The sequence below is a fragment of the Periplaneta americana genome, chromosome 1, assembly GCF_040183065.1.
Source record: "Periplaneta americana isolate PAMFEO1 chromosome 1, P.americana_PAMFEO1_priV1, whole genome shotgun sequence".
Taxonomy (NCBI): domain Eukaryota; kingdom Metazoa; phylum Arthropoda; class Insecta; order Blattodea; family Blattidae; genus Periplaneta; species Periplaneta americana.
Window position 1 is genome coordinate 128,788,201 of NC_091117.1, and position 17,945 is coordinate 128,806,145.

At 35.8% G+C, this 17,945-nt stretch overlaps 1 protein-coding gene across 5 annotated transcripts in view; it reads right to left on the minus strand.

Moving 5' to 3' along the window:
• Positions 1 to 17,945, minus strand: part of homer (protein) — a 497,710-nt gene that overhangs the window by 258,418 nt on the left and 221,347 nt on the right. Inside the window, exon 1 of one of the 5 annotated variants that reach the window (XM_069827176.1) lies at positions 15,586 to 15,800. The exons of the other annotated variants lie outside the window; for them this stretch is intronic. The gene's annotated coding sequence lies outside the window, so the exon portion shown is untranslated. Of the gene's footprint in view, positions 1 to 15,585; positions 15,801 to 17,945 lie in introns of those variants that run through there. 5 annotated transcript variants of the gene reach the window in all.

Below are 17,945 nucleotides of genomic sequence, written 5' to 3' on the forward strand. Positions count from 1 at the left end.
AACAAGACTGATCCTATCTGACTAAGCACTCTTTCTTATAATGTTGAGTTAAATTTCTGTGAAATTAAGTCGCAAATCTGACTCAGTGATTAATTTAGTATACACATTCATTATGTAAATTAGTTCGAAAAAACTCGTATTTATCTCCATTAATTTGCAATTTCATTTTCGTCATTTTAATGACTTGCGTCTCACTAATCACAGGTTAGAAACCCGATCTAGATTTATCGAATGAGATGGTTGAAGGCATGTTTTTTGGCGGTTCTACCTATCTGTTCAAGTTCGATTTAAGCATTCATTCACAACAGCCAATCTTTCTTATAGTGGGCATGCTTCTCGGATGATCTGAAACAGATGATTCAAAAAGATTTCTAGACCAGTCGGTATTATCAAGAACAATTTGTTACTATTAAACAAGTGCAATATTGTGTCTAACAACTGCATCGTGAATTAAATCACTGAAGCACTGCATTAGAACTAATTGCAGAGGCTCCCTAAAGCGTGATTCCAAATGTTATCAAACGTAGTCTACAGCCGTTCTCTTATTATAAGTGTCCATTAAAGTTTAAAATCGAGCAACCCCAAACGCATCCACACAATTCTTGTCACGTGTTCCCCAGATAGCTATTCAGCTACAAGCTTCAGACTGCAGGTATGTGTAATAAGATTAGGGGAAGGGAGTTGATCTTACACTGAAAGTACAACAGCTCCCTCGACAATATGCTACAAGAGGAAGGCATAAAGCTATCAAGAGTAAGTGAGGCTGGGATGCAAGCCACATACAAGGAATCTCACACAATTCTGCTAGTTAGCCCTTCCCTTTACCCGGGAATTACATACAACCTTACAGACAGAGAACGCTAGTTACATATTCAACAACGGTATCGTTACAACATGGCCTTTATCGTTTCATTTAGCTATTAAGAGTCTCTGAATCGCATTCCACATTTCTATATAAATTATATCTCGAATACGAGTACTAATTAAATGTAATTATTTAACAATCATCGAAACAACAGCAAGCCACCTGCATATTAAGCATTTGATTTCTGAAAATTTGTAATACACATATGAATTTTATACGGCATTTCATGTGTAGTTATGTAGTCATGCAATAAGATAATTAAACAAAATAAATTCAACTTTTGATTTAATGATTCAAACTTTAATAATGACAAACCGTTTGAAATGTGACACTATTCTGTCCCTTTACCCCACAAAACCGCCCGCTGAAATCTTCCGACGAAAAAGTAGCACATCCAGCCAAAGTTAATCAACAAAACAACAACAACAACAATAATAATAATAATAATAATAATAATAATAATAATAATAATAACACGATTTGTTTATAATGAAACCTAAAAACACCCAAAATGAACTTATAGGAGATGCAAAGACGACTCAGTAACAAGTCAAAATCTTAAAGCAGGATGTCAGGAACTAAATGTAATATGACCCACAATAAATTATACGCCGATGTTTGATTAGGTTTGATTTGCAGCTCAATTAAAAAAATTATTGGCGCTATTGTTAATTCTTGTATATGATTATGTCTTGTGACCAGAATATTGTTCGAAATGGAACTACAAAAATTGGAGATTTATCCTTCGAAGAGGTAAAAAAATTCAAATATCTTGGAGCAACACTTGGGACGAAATTAAACGCAGAAAAAATATGGGAAATGCGTGTTATTATTCGATTGAGAACCTTTTGTCATTTAGTCTGCTGTCAAAAAATCTGAAAGTTAGAATTTATAAAACAGTTATATTACAGGTTGTTCTGTATGATTGTGAAACTTGGACTCTCACTTTGAGAGAGGAACAGAGATTAAGGGTGTTTGAGAATAAGGTTCTTAGGAAAATATTTGGGGCTAAGAGGGATGAAGTTACAGGAGAATGGAGAAAGTTACACAACGCAGAACTGCACGCAATGTATTCATCTGACATAATTAGGAACATTAAATTCAGACGTTTGAGATGAGCAGGGCATGTAGCACGTATGGGTGAATCCAGAAATGCATATAGAGTGTTAGTTGGAAGCCCGGAGGGAATAAGACCTTTGGGGAGGCCAAGAAGTAGATGGGAGGATAATATTAAAATGGATTTGTAGGAGGTGGGATATGATGCTAGAGACTGGATTAATCTTGTTCAGGATAGGGACCGATGGTGGGCTTATGTAGGGCGGCAATGAACCTCCGGGTTTCTTAAAAGCCACAAGTAAGTAAATTGTTAATCCTTACTTCAAATGTTGCTGAAATAGGCTGTGAAAGACATAATCAAACTGGTTCACAATATTCTAGAAAAAAAAATTATCGTAGAGCATTATTTTCGTTCATACGCAGTTTGCAGAACTAAGGTGAAAGCAGCATACGAACTTTATCAAGAGAATTCTATCATCAAAGCGTACAATACTACTATTGTTGAGAAAATTCAAAAGAACTGGCTCAGTTTTGATAACGCAACGGAAAAGGCAGAAGGAGAAAGACAACTAAAGGCAATGCACATATGGATATGGAGTTTGAAAAAAAAATTCGCATTCTCTCAAGAAAAGCCAGCGACAGATAGCCAAGAAATTAAATCTGATGGGACGTCATTTTAGCGAATGATCCATGAATTGGGTGCGTTTTGGTACAGCATACATGTTAGTCACCCTCTGCAAGCATATGATGTAAATCAAAGGCTTTTGCATTGTGCGATGTACGAACTTGTAGAATATACACAGCACGAGAAATACTTCAATAATAATAAAAATTAAAATGAAACAAGAGGGTATTGTTTCAGAAACTTGTTATGAAACTTAAATAATGTGTCCATAACATTAATGTAGAAGTGGTTCGCAAAAAGGGGGGGGGACTTAAAAACAGTGTACCTCCAAGTAAACAACATTCAGCGCGCGTTTTTTACGTGTGACTTGTGAAACATGGTTTCAAGTTTAGTGTCTCCGTGTGATCACAAATATGGTGTCAAGTTTAGAGGCTTCAAGCACTTGACTCCTGTAAATTATCCCGTGTGAATCAGGTATAAGCATGTGCGGCCTGCACTCCGTAACTTTCCTTCCCCCTCTGCTCTTCTCAGTCTGTAACACGACGATTTTTGATATTATTCAATTTAAATTCATGACTGCACAGTTTAATTAAAAAAAAACGATTCAAGACATTAATTGTTCAGGTTATTTTTACATATCTGCTTGTATAGCAATCAGCCATATCTCTCGAGCAATTACCACAATAGAGCGCTGCAAACATTTGGCAAATAGGGTAAACATCGGTAATTTCGTGATAATTTCATGAAAATTAATTTAAAATGCAAATGTATAAATATATCCTTATTCCGATTTTTTCATCTAAAAGACGATAACTTGCTGTACAAATATGGAGACATAAAAGATTGGACACGTTCTTGAATAAGTGCCAAAAACCACTTTTACAACTTAAGGTAAAAGGTTGGTCATTTCGTTATAGCCTAACCTTGGTAATTTCGTGATATTACATTGATAATTTCGTGAGAAGAAGAATTGTGGAAAAATTCATTAAAGTCAAATGAAATTCTCATTTATTGTTACAAGACTTCAAACATAGTAATTCCGTCTAATATTCATAGCAAGAAAACATATAAATACATATCAACACATAATAAGAATGAAATCAAAGTAAAAACTGATACTGAAAAGGGATCTTCTTTGCCCTGAAAGGGTGAACACTTTTATTACGAACTTTACTATAGCTTATATTGCTAGGGTAACTCCAAAAGTAATGCATAACATTTGTTTAAAAATTATATTTTTATCCTACAGCTTTGCTATTTTCACAGATTGTAGATACATTCTTTAGGAACAAATTGTCACTTTTCCACATAATCCCCGTCCCTTTCAACTGCCTCACGTAACCTAGGAACGAGGGTCTGTAGACCAGCACGGTAAAAGTCTGGACCAACACGTCTGAGCCACTATTTAGCAGCGTGCACAAGGGAGTAATCTTCTAACCTCGTTCAGCGAAGGGATCCTTCAGTTAACCAGAGAGATGGTAATCGCCAGTTCAGGACTGTAAGACAGATGTTTCAATGTTGTCTATCCGAATTTTCTGATCTGGCCTGTGGTCTCGTGACTGACATATGGCTGTGCGTTGTCGTGCAACAGCAGAACATCCTGCTTCTCCCGATGTCGTCGAACACGACTCAGTCGAGCTTGAAGTTTCTTGAGAGTTGCCACATACGCGTCAGAATTAATGGTGGTTCCGTGTGGCATGATCTCCACAAGCAAGAGTCCTTCTGAATCGAAAAACACAGTAGCCATAACTTTTCCTGCCGAAGGTGCACTTTTGAATTTCTATTTCTTTGGTGAATTTGCATGATGCCACTCCTCTGTCTACGGTCCAAAATGGTGGAACCATGTTTCATCTTCTGTCATAATTCTTGCAAGTAAGTCATCTAGCACTTATCATTGGCACTTAGCATGATAACAAATCAAACAGAAGCTACACTGAATCCATTGCGTCCCCTTTTCTTTTTTGTTATCACATCTTATCTTCAGATTTCTCAAATTCGTATTGTAATACAATTTTTAAAATAGTATCAAATGTAACGCTTAATGCTCAACAAAATTTCGCCTGAAACAGCTAAGATTTCTATCAGTGAAGGTAAGCCTATATGACGACTACAGTTGTATCTAAAAGTCCAAAAATATTTTCTAAAATTTCATGAAGATACAATAAATCATTGTACCAAATATCATATGCTTACCTTTAGTAATACGCCTGTAATGTAATTACAAACATCCACAAAATTTGTACGCCTGAGAAGTCGACGCTAACTTGCTCTCTCCAAACATAAAAGCTCATTGAAACAGTTACACAAAGCGTAGCTGTATGTTTCTAGAAACCGGACAACATATGCAATCCCTTGGCGGAAATATGAATCTCGTAAGGCCATTGGTTAGTTCACGAAAGAGCCAAGCAAAATTATCACGAAATAACCACTGCCACGAAATTACCAATGTTTACCCTATTTTTTTTCCTGCTTAACGGTGCTTCATCGAAGGAAAAGCGTAACAAACGTTTTGTTATATTTAGCACGTAGAATCACCTCTTAAATTTTGATGCAGAGGTTACCATCCACCTTGTATGTGTCGCATTCTGAAAGAGCGTGTATACAGAGATCTGACACCCACAAACATCATTCGGTTGAATCAAAATATCAGACGTGTTTTCCCTCTATAATAAAAGAGACAACCAAAGGCACTTTCAGTAATCTTAAGGAGCGTTACGAAACATGTGTAAGGAATAATGGACAATTTCTACTACATGTATACAAGACTGATTGATATGTTCCTCAATTATATTTCATGTTCTTTAGTTTCGGTACGCTTTATTCTAGACCATATTGATAAATAGACTATAAAACACCAAAGTTCAGTCGACAAAATAATATATAATAATAATAATAATAATAATAATAATAATAATAATAATAATAATAATAATATTGATTTATTTTAGCTGGCAGAGTTAAGGCCGTAAGGCCTTCTCTTCCACTCAACCAGCAAAAAGTATACATACATATGTATGAACTTACAAAGAATTCAACAATTTGATTTAGATAAGTGCCACATGTATACAAGAGTTATTTACGAATTAAACAAAATACTATGAACTATTAAACACTGAAATACAAACTATGTAGCAGAATTAAGATAAAATACATAGAATATTAATATATTCAAATAATGTTAGATAATAGAAAGAGATTATTATGAGACAATTTTGAAAATACAGCACTATCAGGATGCATGTTTAAAGAAAGGAGTAACAATGTACATAGTGATAGTTTAAGTCAGTATGACTGGAGTGAAATGCTAAGAAGGTTATATTTTAAGCTGTTTTTAAAGTGTTTATTGCATTGCAGCCCCTAATACTTTGTGACAGGGAATTCCATTGTCGCGAGGTGGATACTGTAAAAGATGATGAATAACGAGATGTTCTATGAAGAGGTATACTTAACGCGCCACAGATAAGTAATCTGGTATTTACGTCGTGGTTAGAGTATAGATAAGAGAAACGAGAGGAAAGGTAATTTGGTGTTGAAGTGTGCAGAATTCGAAAGAGTAAAGAAAGACACGTTAATAAAAATCACAAATCTTTGTAGTAAGCACAAGCACAAGCATGTAGGTATATCCTTAAAGCTGTACTAGAAAACATGTAACAATTGCACCGAGGTTAGTACAGTTAGCTTATACCAGATCAGACATTATAGTCATAATTAAGGAGGCTAGGCACAAATATACTAGATACAAGCGTTCTAAACACAATCTGCAGCAGAAATATAATGAAAAGATAACTCAGGACAAAAATTTACATAAATAAATACGATACATGCACACGGAAGAAAAAGTTACCATCGTGCCCACCGGTAATAGTTTTTGATATATTATTAGGGCCCTTTATGAAAAGGTACAACATAAGATCTTTAATTTTATTTCCCAAGGAAAACCAGTACAAAATTGTTAGTTCCTTAAAAGTTCATCTCCCCCGGCCATAGCTCAACCAGTACAATTCGAATCCAATAATATGTATGTTGTCTGTTAAATCACCGTAGACCATACCATTAATGCGACTGCTGTCAGAATTTCTCCATCCTATCCAATTATCGTGAGTAGAAAGTTTAAACTTTCTTTTAAAGTGGTCATTAGAACAGTCAAATGTTTCCCAAGTTCTGGAAAGTTCCGGATAATGTGTTCTTCTCTTAGGCATTGAATTCAAAATAAATTTGCTGCATTACATTTGCAATTGTAATACCTACAAACTTTTAGCTCGTTTAGTAAATTATGCAATAAAACGCAGATTTAAACCCTACGTGAAAGCCAGGTCGCCAGCTTGAATAATTTGTTTTCAATGCCATATTCTTTCTTGAAGTCACACAGGTACGGGATTTCACCATGAATCCGTCTATTGTTAGGATAAGAAAAAAACCATTTCAATGCCCTCACAGGACTGTAAAACCTACATCTTCAGCTGACACATGGATTTTCCCAAGAATAGTTTTGAATTCGCTGCACTAAACTAGACAGTATTTTGGAAGGCGGTCAGCTGCTATATACGCCGTAACATTTCTCGTATGTGACGTTACAAGCTTGTACAGTAGAACCAATCCGAATCATTCTATAACAAGTACTTACCGAGTTCGTTTGTTCACGTGTGAGTGTTTCAATACATTGGATAAATAAAACTAACATTTAATCTGTGTAAGATAAATAAATGGAAGAAGAGACTGTAAAAAGACAAGTATTGCACAGGTAAGCGCGGAAAATAGTGCTTAAGGTGTATATTTATTTTAAACGTTGACGAGCAGAACCACTGCCATCGTGATCTAGACCAGGCCGTAATGCAGGTTGTGTGACGTCACTCGATGAGTCGGGCTTTTCTATTTGAGTATACGCAGCTAAGTGAAATATATTACTTTATAGCGTGTCGGCGCTCAATTTTATTTAGTGTAATGTGTGTATAAGACCCCTTCACACTTCTTATAGCATAATATGTTGCAGAAATAATTACAAAACTGTGTTATTTTAATGTGAACGGAGTTTTACATGGTAACATAACCTGGTTGCATCAACATTTTAAGTTTGGAATGGAAGCTATTTTGAGATTTAATAAAGAAGAATTATTTATATTGTGATTTTAATTAAGTACATCTACGTTCCTTACTTGTAGGTACAAAATTTACCACAGTCCCTCCTATGAAATTAGTGTATGTACAGTTGTGTGTTAATCTGGTAGATTAGATAAATACAATTCATTACAACCCAGTATAGTAGGGAACAAATAAATAATACAATTAAATTTTTATTCAATGTAATATGTGCATAAGTTCCATTTATGTGTTGCATAATGTGGCAGGAATAATAAATAAACCTGTTATTTTTATGTGAAGAGAATTTACCATGTTAACATAACCTATCTGCGTCAACATTTTAGGCTAGAGTTGAGAACGAAAACTGTTTTGAGATTTAATAAAGAAGAATATATTTTTAGGATAAATTTCAGAACATGGTTACCGTCCTTACTTATAGGTAGAAAATTCACTACAGTCCCTCCTATGAAATGTACATACGTTATATTATTTAGTAGCGCTGAGGTATAGTTCCGGTAATTTCTGAACTGAAAACAGTTGAATTTATTTTTTGTGGAGATGCATTTGATCCTATAAGCAAGGCATATTAAAATCCTGAACGAACCGAACTAATTTGTATATGCAAGATGTATGAATACCTCAGCGCTAGTTTAGCCCTAGTAACATATTAAACTAATCAGACTTCAGACTGGAGTACCGTCTGAAACGAATAAATACAATTCAAGTGTAGACAAATTGCATTTATAAGTTATACGTAGCGTTATGCTTAATTATAATGCATAATTGCGAATATTACTGATAGAATAAACATAACCTATAACTTCAACACATTAAAATATGCGTGCGATGCAACTGAAAATTGTTGAAACGTGCATAAATGAATGTGCAAGAATTTCGTAATGAAGCATGAGTGCTTTATTTCAACTAATTACAATTCTAGATACTGTAACAGTAATGAAAACTATAGGGTATAATTTTTCGTAATATACTATATGTATCTCGTTTTTAGTTCAAATTGTGTATATTATCAAACGTCGTATTATTTACTCGTATAATGTAGGTTATTCACAAATAAAAAGGGCGCAATAATTTAAATTTAATAAGACAAATACGGTAAACTAGCAATAATGGATTAGACAAGAGTAACATCGGTAACGCTGCACTTAGGCCTAATCACAACTTACTTCACATGCCAGTCAATGTTTCACTTTCACGTATATATTATTACACATATTTAGCCTACTGTTTACAAGACCAAAATTTCACTTAACCACATAAGGACGCAATATTTAATCGAAACAAAGGCAGGTATTACACATACGAACTTTGCCTGCAACAACGTAATTTTCACACCAAAAATAATATTATACCTTAAATTGCAAGTAAATTGTGTCTCAAGTGTCTCACAATCACTGTTTAAAATTTTACTGACGCAATTACACTGCATTTCAGAGAAATATACGTTATTCTTTATGCACTGCAACTAATTCATATGGTTGAAAGACCGCCTTTCGCGATCAGCTGTTAAGCGAGTCACGTGGTCTGCCTTACGGCCTGTATTAGATCACGATGGCAGTGGCAGAACGCTGCCGGCCATCTTGATGCTGGCTGCAACGTTGCCAACAAGCAAGAAACGATTGCAGAAGCATGTGGTGTGGGATTGAGAACTGTGCAAAGAATATTGTTAGTGAAGGAAAGAGGGTTTGTTTGGTGTCATGCTTACAGTAATCAACGACTGGGGTCATTATTGTCTTTTGATAATTTAAATTCTCTCCTGCGCTATTTGTATTGCACGTGTGCGTGAAGTACGATGTGGCAATGCTGTACGCTGCCTTGCTCTCTCTATCCGTCTCTCTCGACGCAAACGCTAGCAGACTACCGTCTTCCGATTTGCCGTCGACTCTAGTGATGGGTAATACAGAATGAAAACTTCCCATCTATTCCATAGTCATTCACTATCACTTCAATCGACAGTCCGGGAAAGTATTCGTTCTATTAGCTTTTGAAACGGTTGTAAACCGACTGCATGGATCGATAGGCTCTGGAAATGTTGGTAGCCAATCGAAAGCTTCATTTCGTTTCACACCATTTCTCCTCGACAGTGTTCATCTCAAGCATCGATGATCTCAATTCGAATCCCCATTTTCATTTGTGTGTCTGACCGTGGAAAAAATAAAATGTCAGTGGATTAGTGAAAACTTATCCGCTTTACGAATGAAGATGGTACGTGGAAATTGATAAGCCGTGATATTATTTGTCTGAATTACAGTAACAATGACTATCCTTTACCCTAATCAAAAATATTGCTTCAAAGGCATTCCCCACTACCAACCGCCTACAATGTTTCTAGCATTTTTTATTAAGCTTCTACCAACACGTGTTATTGTTTACTAAAATACATTGTAGCTATTTCTTAGTTCTTGATCTTATATAGTTAAAACAGTGATGTCAATAATCTTCCAGAAATACGTCATCTCGGTCTGTACAGGCTTCATGTAGAACTGTTGTCTCCATCCCGTTGTAGGTTTCTCTCGAATTCTTCATCTCTACTGTGTAAACTGTTTTTGGTGCAAGTCTATTGTCACTCATTCTTTATAATAAGTTGGAATGCCATTTTATTGATACATCTCTATTGTAGGTAACACTGGTGAAACTTTCAGTTCCTCTCTTAATGTCTGATTTCGTTTTAATGCATTTTTTTGAGTATTGCCACAAGTCAGTGGCGTAACTTTTTAGTATTTAGTATTTTAGTATTTATTTATTTAACCTGGTAGAGATAAAGCCATCAGGCCTTCTCTGCCCCTCTACCAGGGGATTACAACTATAACATGAACAATAAAATTACAATTAATATTACATTTACAATTACAATAAAAAGTAAAGTACGACAAGAGTACCTGATTAATGAAAGCTAGACATTTTATCATAGAAGTTAAGAACAAAGAATATTTTTGTATTCACTGAATTACAAATTAAACCTACAATAACAAAATTCTATAGTGATGAAATTACCGGATATTGAAATATTTTGTGATAGATTAAGAGAACTATTTACAAGAAACCTTGTCTGAACGAGTCTCAGTTACTGACCAAGTGCCTAGTAAGTTTGCGTTTGAATTGAATTTTATTTCGACAGTCCCTGATGCTAGCAGGTAACGAATTCCAGAGTCTTGGCAGGGCTATTGTGAAAGAGGATGAGTATGAGGAGGTGCGATGGGATGGTATTGTTAGTATTGTTTCATGGCGAGAGCGTGTGTTCAGATTGTGGTTATAGCTGGGCCCCCCCAGAAAAAAAATGATATCTGGGCCCCTTTTATTACTACCTTTATTTTCATATTGTCATAATTTTAGTTTTACATCTAATTTGAATGAAACAATTTAGCATAGCAAAATACTTCATTTTTAAACAAAATTAAGTGAACAGAACTGAAAAAAATTTAAACGATATAACTACTATTTTACACAAGCTTAGTCCAACAACCAATTTTTCCTTCTGGGCTTTTGAGAAGCAAATTACTCAATCAAATCTTCTAGATCAAGTCTTTGGGCCTTGAGAACACTAAGTCTTTCTTGAGTCATGGTACTGGAACATTGGGATTCGTTCCACCATAGATAGTCTGTGTTTGCTTGATCGAAATACTGAGTATATTTTAGTCCACTTGAAACAGAATTTCCAAGTTCTCTTTTCCTTTTGCGTTTTTATGCATCACTCGAATGTTCAATAATTACTTTTAAACTGTTTCAATGTCACAAAACACGAGAAAAATGATGAATTAAATCTAGTAACAAGCAGACGTGTTGCTATACAAAACTCCTTTATTTCAATATACGTTTACTGTTTATATGCTGCGACTACGGCTGGCAACCTGATGACGAGACAGCGTAATTTTAGGCCCTAAAAATGGCATTTTAGGCGCATAAAATAGGCTTTTAAACTCTTTTATTCAGGCTCTATAAAATAAGAAATAGGCTTTTTTAAAGAATGTCACTAATATAAGATTGAACATATTTTATTTAATGCAAAATTCTAGGATTAAAAGTAATTTCCACACATTTCTCATTTTGCAAGGGAGCACATGCATACATAAAATGAAGACATTCTGTCTTTAAGTTACCGGTAGTGTTTTTCATTCACCAATCACATTTCCATAGTTTACTTCACAGTAGATGATCAGCACCTATTGTGACTATTGTGTCGCTCACTGCTGTACTTACAAATGGTGAGAGAAAAGAAGGGGTTGTTATCTGCCTTGGAATGTAAGCGAGTGCTTATTCGGGTACAACCCAGCGAGTTTGTGTTAAATTGCTGAAGACAGAGGAAGATACAATAATAATAATAATAATAATAATAATAATAATAATAATAATAATAATAATAATAATTTGTCTCGCAGAAGTTCTTTTACATGCCAGTAAATTACTGACATGAGCCTGTCGCATTTAAGCACACTTAAATGCCATTGGCCTGGGCAGGGATCGAACCCGCAACCTCGAGTACAGAAGGCCAGCGCTACATCGACTACGCTACCCAGGCCGACTGAAAGTTGGAGTTTTAGGATTGAAAGATTGTAAGAATGAGAAGGGGTGGCCCGCAGGTACTTCTCTATTGTGTTGTTCACTGCTAGGAAGGAGTTGTTATCCGTCTTGGAATGTAAACGGTACAGGATGTTAAGAACAGTAAACAGTTACGAAAAATGATGCAAAAATTTTAAAAACTTAAAAACAGGCACTAACGTCGAAATAGGCATTTTAGGCACTATAAAACGCCTTTATTTACACCTATATCCATGAAAAATGTAAATATTAAATCTCAAGCCTGTATGTATCAAGGAAAAAAATAGGTTTTTGCCTAAATTCCGCTCTCTACTGTTCACATGAAAATACAATACGAGAAACAATGTCTTCATCCATAAAAATCACTCTGTCATATTTTCAACGTTGGCATCACTGCAATATGCTTGTGGGCGAGTCTACTGAGGCAATCGACGAGGTGTATGATGCGAAGTACTGCCAGTTGGATCATTGTATGCGCATCCTCGGGTCATTACCACAGATTTCCATATGCCAGAGAGTAAAATGAGTGGCTATGCGATATGGAAAATACATAATGTGAGCCTTGAACTGTAATTCGAACTCATTTCCAAATATGCGTCAGTAACCACTGAACGTTTTCGGGCCTCCCTGGCCTCGGCCCCCCCCCCCCCCCGGCCGCAACGCGGGGTCGGAAGTTACGCCAGTGCCACAAGTCTTACAAAGGCAGTCTTATTTCAGAAATTTTATTTGTTTATTGTCCTTTTTTGTTTTTGGTAAGCGCAGGCCTATAAGTTAACATTTTCACGCAGAAAGCAACGAGTGTACCTATCCTTATTTTATATTTTATAATGTACCTTTCATTGAGCCGCAAAGAAAGAGTCTATACATTTATAATGTCCAAAAATGGCATGAAAAAATGAGGAAAAAAAGACGTTGCCCAGAATAATGCCTGCTTCATAAAAATAAACTTCTTTAAAAATATCGTAAAATCAGAAGACTGCCAGAGACAAAAAAAAATATTACAGATATTCGACAAGCTTATAATACGAAATTAAATTATTGTATTCTATTTAAATAATTCATAAAAAGTAGTATAAATTTTTCCAAACATTGGAAGAGAGTCACAATGATATCCTACTTGATGCAGATTGCCACAAAATTAATCTCTTATTCAAGGGAACCTTCCTGCTAAATATTTTGATGCGTTGGTAACTTATACAAAAGTAGCCATGTGTTTTGATTTTCATACTATACATATGTTAACAGGTAGTTCTAAATAACTTTAACACTACAACAGCATCACTTCCTAAGAGAATGTTTTTAATGCTACAAAGGAAACGCGTTCGTCAGTTCACAGTATTACAAACAAACATGGCGGCGGTGCGGTTATCGTTCGATAACGACGTTGGAGAATTGAATTTGGAACACCACCACCAACAAGGTTAACAATCACAAGAATCCGAGACAAGTCTGAAGTCTATGAAACGGTGCAAGATGCGAAGAAAGGACGGTGCGGAAGAAAGAGAACTTCCACCGACAACGCAAGTTGACGCAGTGATGCAGGCTTTTGCACAATCCCCAAAGAAATTTGTGAGGCAATGTCCTCATGGTATCGAAAAATCCAATGTTCACAGAATTTTGCGGATTCAAAAATGGAAGCCTTATATTCCGAAACTTCTCCATGCACTAAATGTGGACGAACCAGATAGGAGTCAGCAATTTTGTGAGTGGTTAATTGGCATGCGTGACGAAAGGGAAAATTTTCAAGATTTAATTATTGTTTGATCAGATGAAGCAACATTTCAATCTAATGGGACAATTAACAGACATAACTGTGCATACCGGGCTAACGGAAACCCAAACATCTTTGAAGAAAAGGCCGTTAATCTACCAGGATTAGTAGTATGGTGTGGTCTGTCTTCCAGAGGGATAACTGGACCGTACTTCTTCGAAGGGACTATCTCGGTGCATCTTACCTGCAAATGTTGGAAACCATGATTCCACGTCTTAATGACCTCTTTGACAATGAAGATGGGTATTACTTTCAACAGGACGGGGCTCCAGCTCACTTTCACGTCAATGTGAGGAATTTTCTCAAACGCATATTCAATCACAGATGGATAGGACGAAGAGAAAATGCTACGGAGTTACCGCTTCGCTCTCGGGATTTAACCCCTCCAGACTTCTACCTTTGGGGAGCTTTAAAGGAAGCAATGTACGCCACAAAACTACAAAGACTGGAGACAAGAGAGAGCAGATCGAATGTTATTCCTTTAGCAACAATCCAGTTGGTGTGTCGCTCTGATCTTCGCCGTTGTTGGGATTACATTGTGGCGGAAGGGTGCCATTTTGAACATGTACGAGCTTAAGAAATACAAAACCGCAAAAACTGTTTATTTATCTGATTTCATTGCTGAGATATAATGTTTCAAAAAGTGTATACTTAATTTGAGACACTCTATGTATGTATGTATGTATGTATGTATGTATGTATGTATGTATGTATGTATGTATGTATGTGCTTGGAGGATTTAGTCTGGAACAGTTTTCAGAATATGGGAGGGGTGACATTAGAAGGTAAAATAATGCAGTACATAAGATCTGCTGATGATATGGCGTTATCAGCAGAAGAGATGATACTGAGGGATATGCTACTGGAGCTAAATGACAGCTGTGAGCAGTATGGGATGAAGATAAATGTAAACAAGACGAAGACCATGGTTGTCGGAAGAAAAATAAAGAAGGTAAACGTGTGAATACTAAATGAGTCTGTAGAGAGAGTTGACAGCTTCAGATATTTGGGGTGTACTATAAGCAGTAACATGAGCTGCTGGCAGGGAGTCACAAGGAGAATAGCATTACCAAAAGAAACTTTTAATATAAAAAGGAGAATCTTCTGCGGATCTGTGGAAAAACAACTGAGGGAGAGACTAGTGAAGCGCTTTGTGTGGAGTGTGGCACTGTAAAGAGGCAGAAACATGGATATTACGATGAAGCGACCAAAAGCATTTGAAATGTGGATACAGTGAAGAATGGAGCGTGTGAAATTAATAGAGAGCATAAGAAATGTTATCTCCGATTGAGATCCCGGGTGATATGTACATCTATACGTATCATACCTTTTGTAAGCCTTTATATGCGTAAAGTTCAAACAGTTGTATCGTCATAACCAATGAAAATTGGATAGAAGTTCATATGGACTCCTTTACTCGGAACAGTCTATACTACCGCCTCTAAAAATATTTACAATTTCTACTGAAAAAAAAAACATCCTGTATTCATAAAATTACATACATACATACATACATACATACATACATACATACATACATACATACATACATACATACATACATAACCTTACTTCATTTGCAATATTTTATATTTCTTCGACATTTGCTATTTCATTAAGATTGAAATGTATTACCTTAATTTTATTTCAGTATTAAGCATTTTGGTCCGCAGCAGTGACCTAGTTGATAGCGCGCGAGAGCTTCTCAGCCAAACAGTACGTGGTTGAATTACACTTGTCCTGTGAAGTCTCCGCGGTGGCCCTGCATCGTGCGGACCACACGATCAAGTCAGCATTGTGAGAGAGTCTAGTATTGGTCGAAAGATATCCAACCCTACATCGCACTGGGTTGCAAGTCGGTATAAAGAAGGATGCTAAATAAGACAAAAAGAAAATGAATTAGTTCACTACGTGTTTCTTTTACTTTATTTGTGATGGGACTTCGTTGTTTATTGTCAAGGGTATTTAATTAATAACACATCAGTCTAAGACTGAAATTATTAGTCTGAAATAGCATACTCAGTGGAACAGTGACTTATAGACATCTTCATAAATAGCCCTCAAATTTTCCTTAATTAACTTACCTAACTTCTCACTAACTGCTCATGGTACGAGGAGCTGGAAGTGAGCTGTGTACAACATTAAACAAGTTACCTCATTAGTGCCTGCTTCTAATTCACAATCTAAGTCGTGTTTTGCCATCACACATCTTTGAGTTGCGAAGTATTTAAACACATTTCCTCCTTAAGAATAACTCGTTATGGAATACAAAATGAACCTGTTACCAAGGAAAACATGAATCCATTTACTGTATAACATTTTAAAACAACAAACCAAGTTACATGATATTTATAAACGGCTCATCGTACAAAAATTGCTACTATGTTAAACATACATCCATTAACGTATTTGTCAACGATTTTATTAATACAGCGTATGAAATTAAGCGCCAAACGAGATGACTGCACGATAATGAAATGATAACAAGAAAGCGTCTCCGTATGAATTGCACATAGCCTGTTTTATACCCTGCATATATCGAATCAAATGAAAATATTTACTGTGGCTGAAAATCGAAGCGGGTAGCTATTTCCCTCTATACTGAGTGCTACCACAGTTGGAAATTATTCAGTAGGCCTATAATCCTAAATGCAATTTTTCATGAATTACATTGTTTTCTCTGTCAATAGCGTATTCTGGGTTGTTTTTGGGTAACCTCATGTAGCAAGCTGTAGCAAGATTATCCAAAATAAATGTAGTTGCATTTACTGCAGCTATGTTTGGAAAACTTAATGACCAATATCAATTTGTTTTTAGTTTTAGTGGTTTGTCTACTACGTGTAGTGATAACTAGAATTCCTGGTGGGGCAATGATAATGTGACAAGAGTGGATATTATTCCCAGGAAATCAATGCCATCAATATTTTTGTCCATTCAAAATTAGTTTCGACTACAGGTATCTGATCTCGGACATCTGGCGTAGAAAACCAACCTTAAATCCATATAATCTACAATGATTTTTATAATTAAGGTACTCGCCCATATAGGAAATTGTGCCACTTGAAGAAGAAATTAAGAAAATATCATGAATATTTTTTTTTACTTAATACAACACATTTTGACTGAAATATTCCATATACAGCGAGTGTAGCAAGTATTGATACACTTAACGCAAGTTACAAAAATTGCGCATTAATTACGCATGCACGAGATATTTAGTGAAAACGTGAAACGGGTACATTCTATTACTCTTCATTTGATTAAATTTTGAAATTGAAACGAGGGAATCTTGAAAGAAATTTTGTTTTAAAATAGAAGAATCCGAAACGGCACAAATACACAAAACAAAGTATTGATACAGTACTACATTTAAGTCAATAGCAAGTGTACGTGCATTCGAGTGGGGGTGGTTCTGGTAGCGTTGTTATCCAGTCTGGCCTTGAGTACGTTGCTGTGTAGGTGTGTTGTTTCGTGGATGCAAATCAACGTTGTAACGGGGAGCAAAGGAAGAGAGATTACAGTCGAAGAGAGAGGGATAATTATTCGCTTACATAATGAGTGTAAATCGCTAAATGAAATTAGTAATATAATTGGAAGATCAAGAGCAACAATTCAGCATATAATTGATAGAGTCGGCGCACGAAAATGCGTTGGAAAATAGCCACAGATCAGGACGTCCTAGAAAACTGAATGTATATACTGAGAGAGCATTAATGAGGAGAGTAAAGCAAAATCTCAAATTAGTGAACCGAAATTGGCAGTTAGTGTCAAGAATGACTATCAGTATTCGTACCTAGCTATCTAAGAGCTAACGAATTTCATGGGATAACAGCCCGACGAAAATGGTTTGTAAGCGAATAAACCAGAAAGAAGAGACTACACTTCACTAAAACACACATGAACACCACCCAAGAATTTTGGAATAAAGTCATTTTTACTGACGATTCTAAATTCAATATTTTTTCTTCAGATGGAAGAAGAAAAATCTGGAGGAC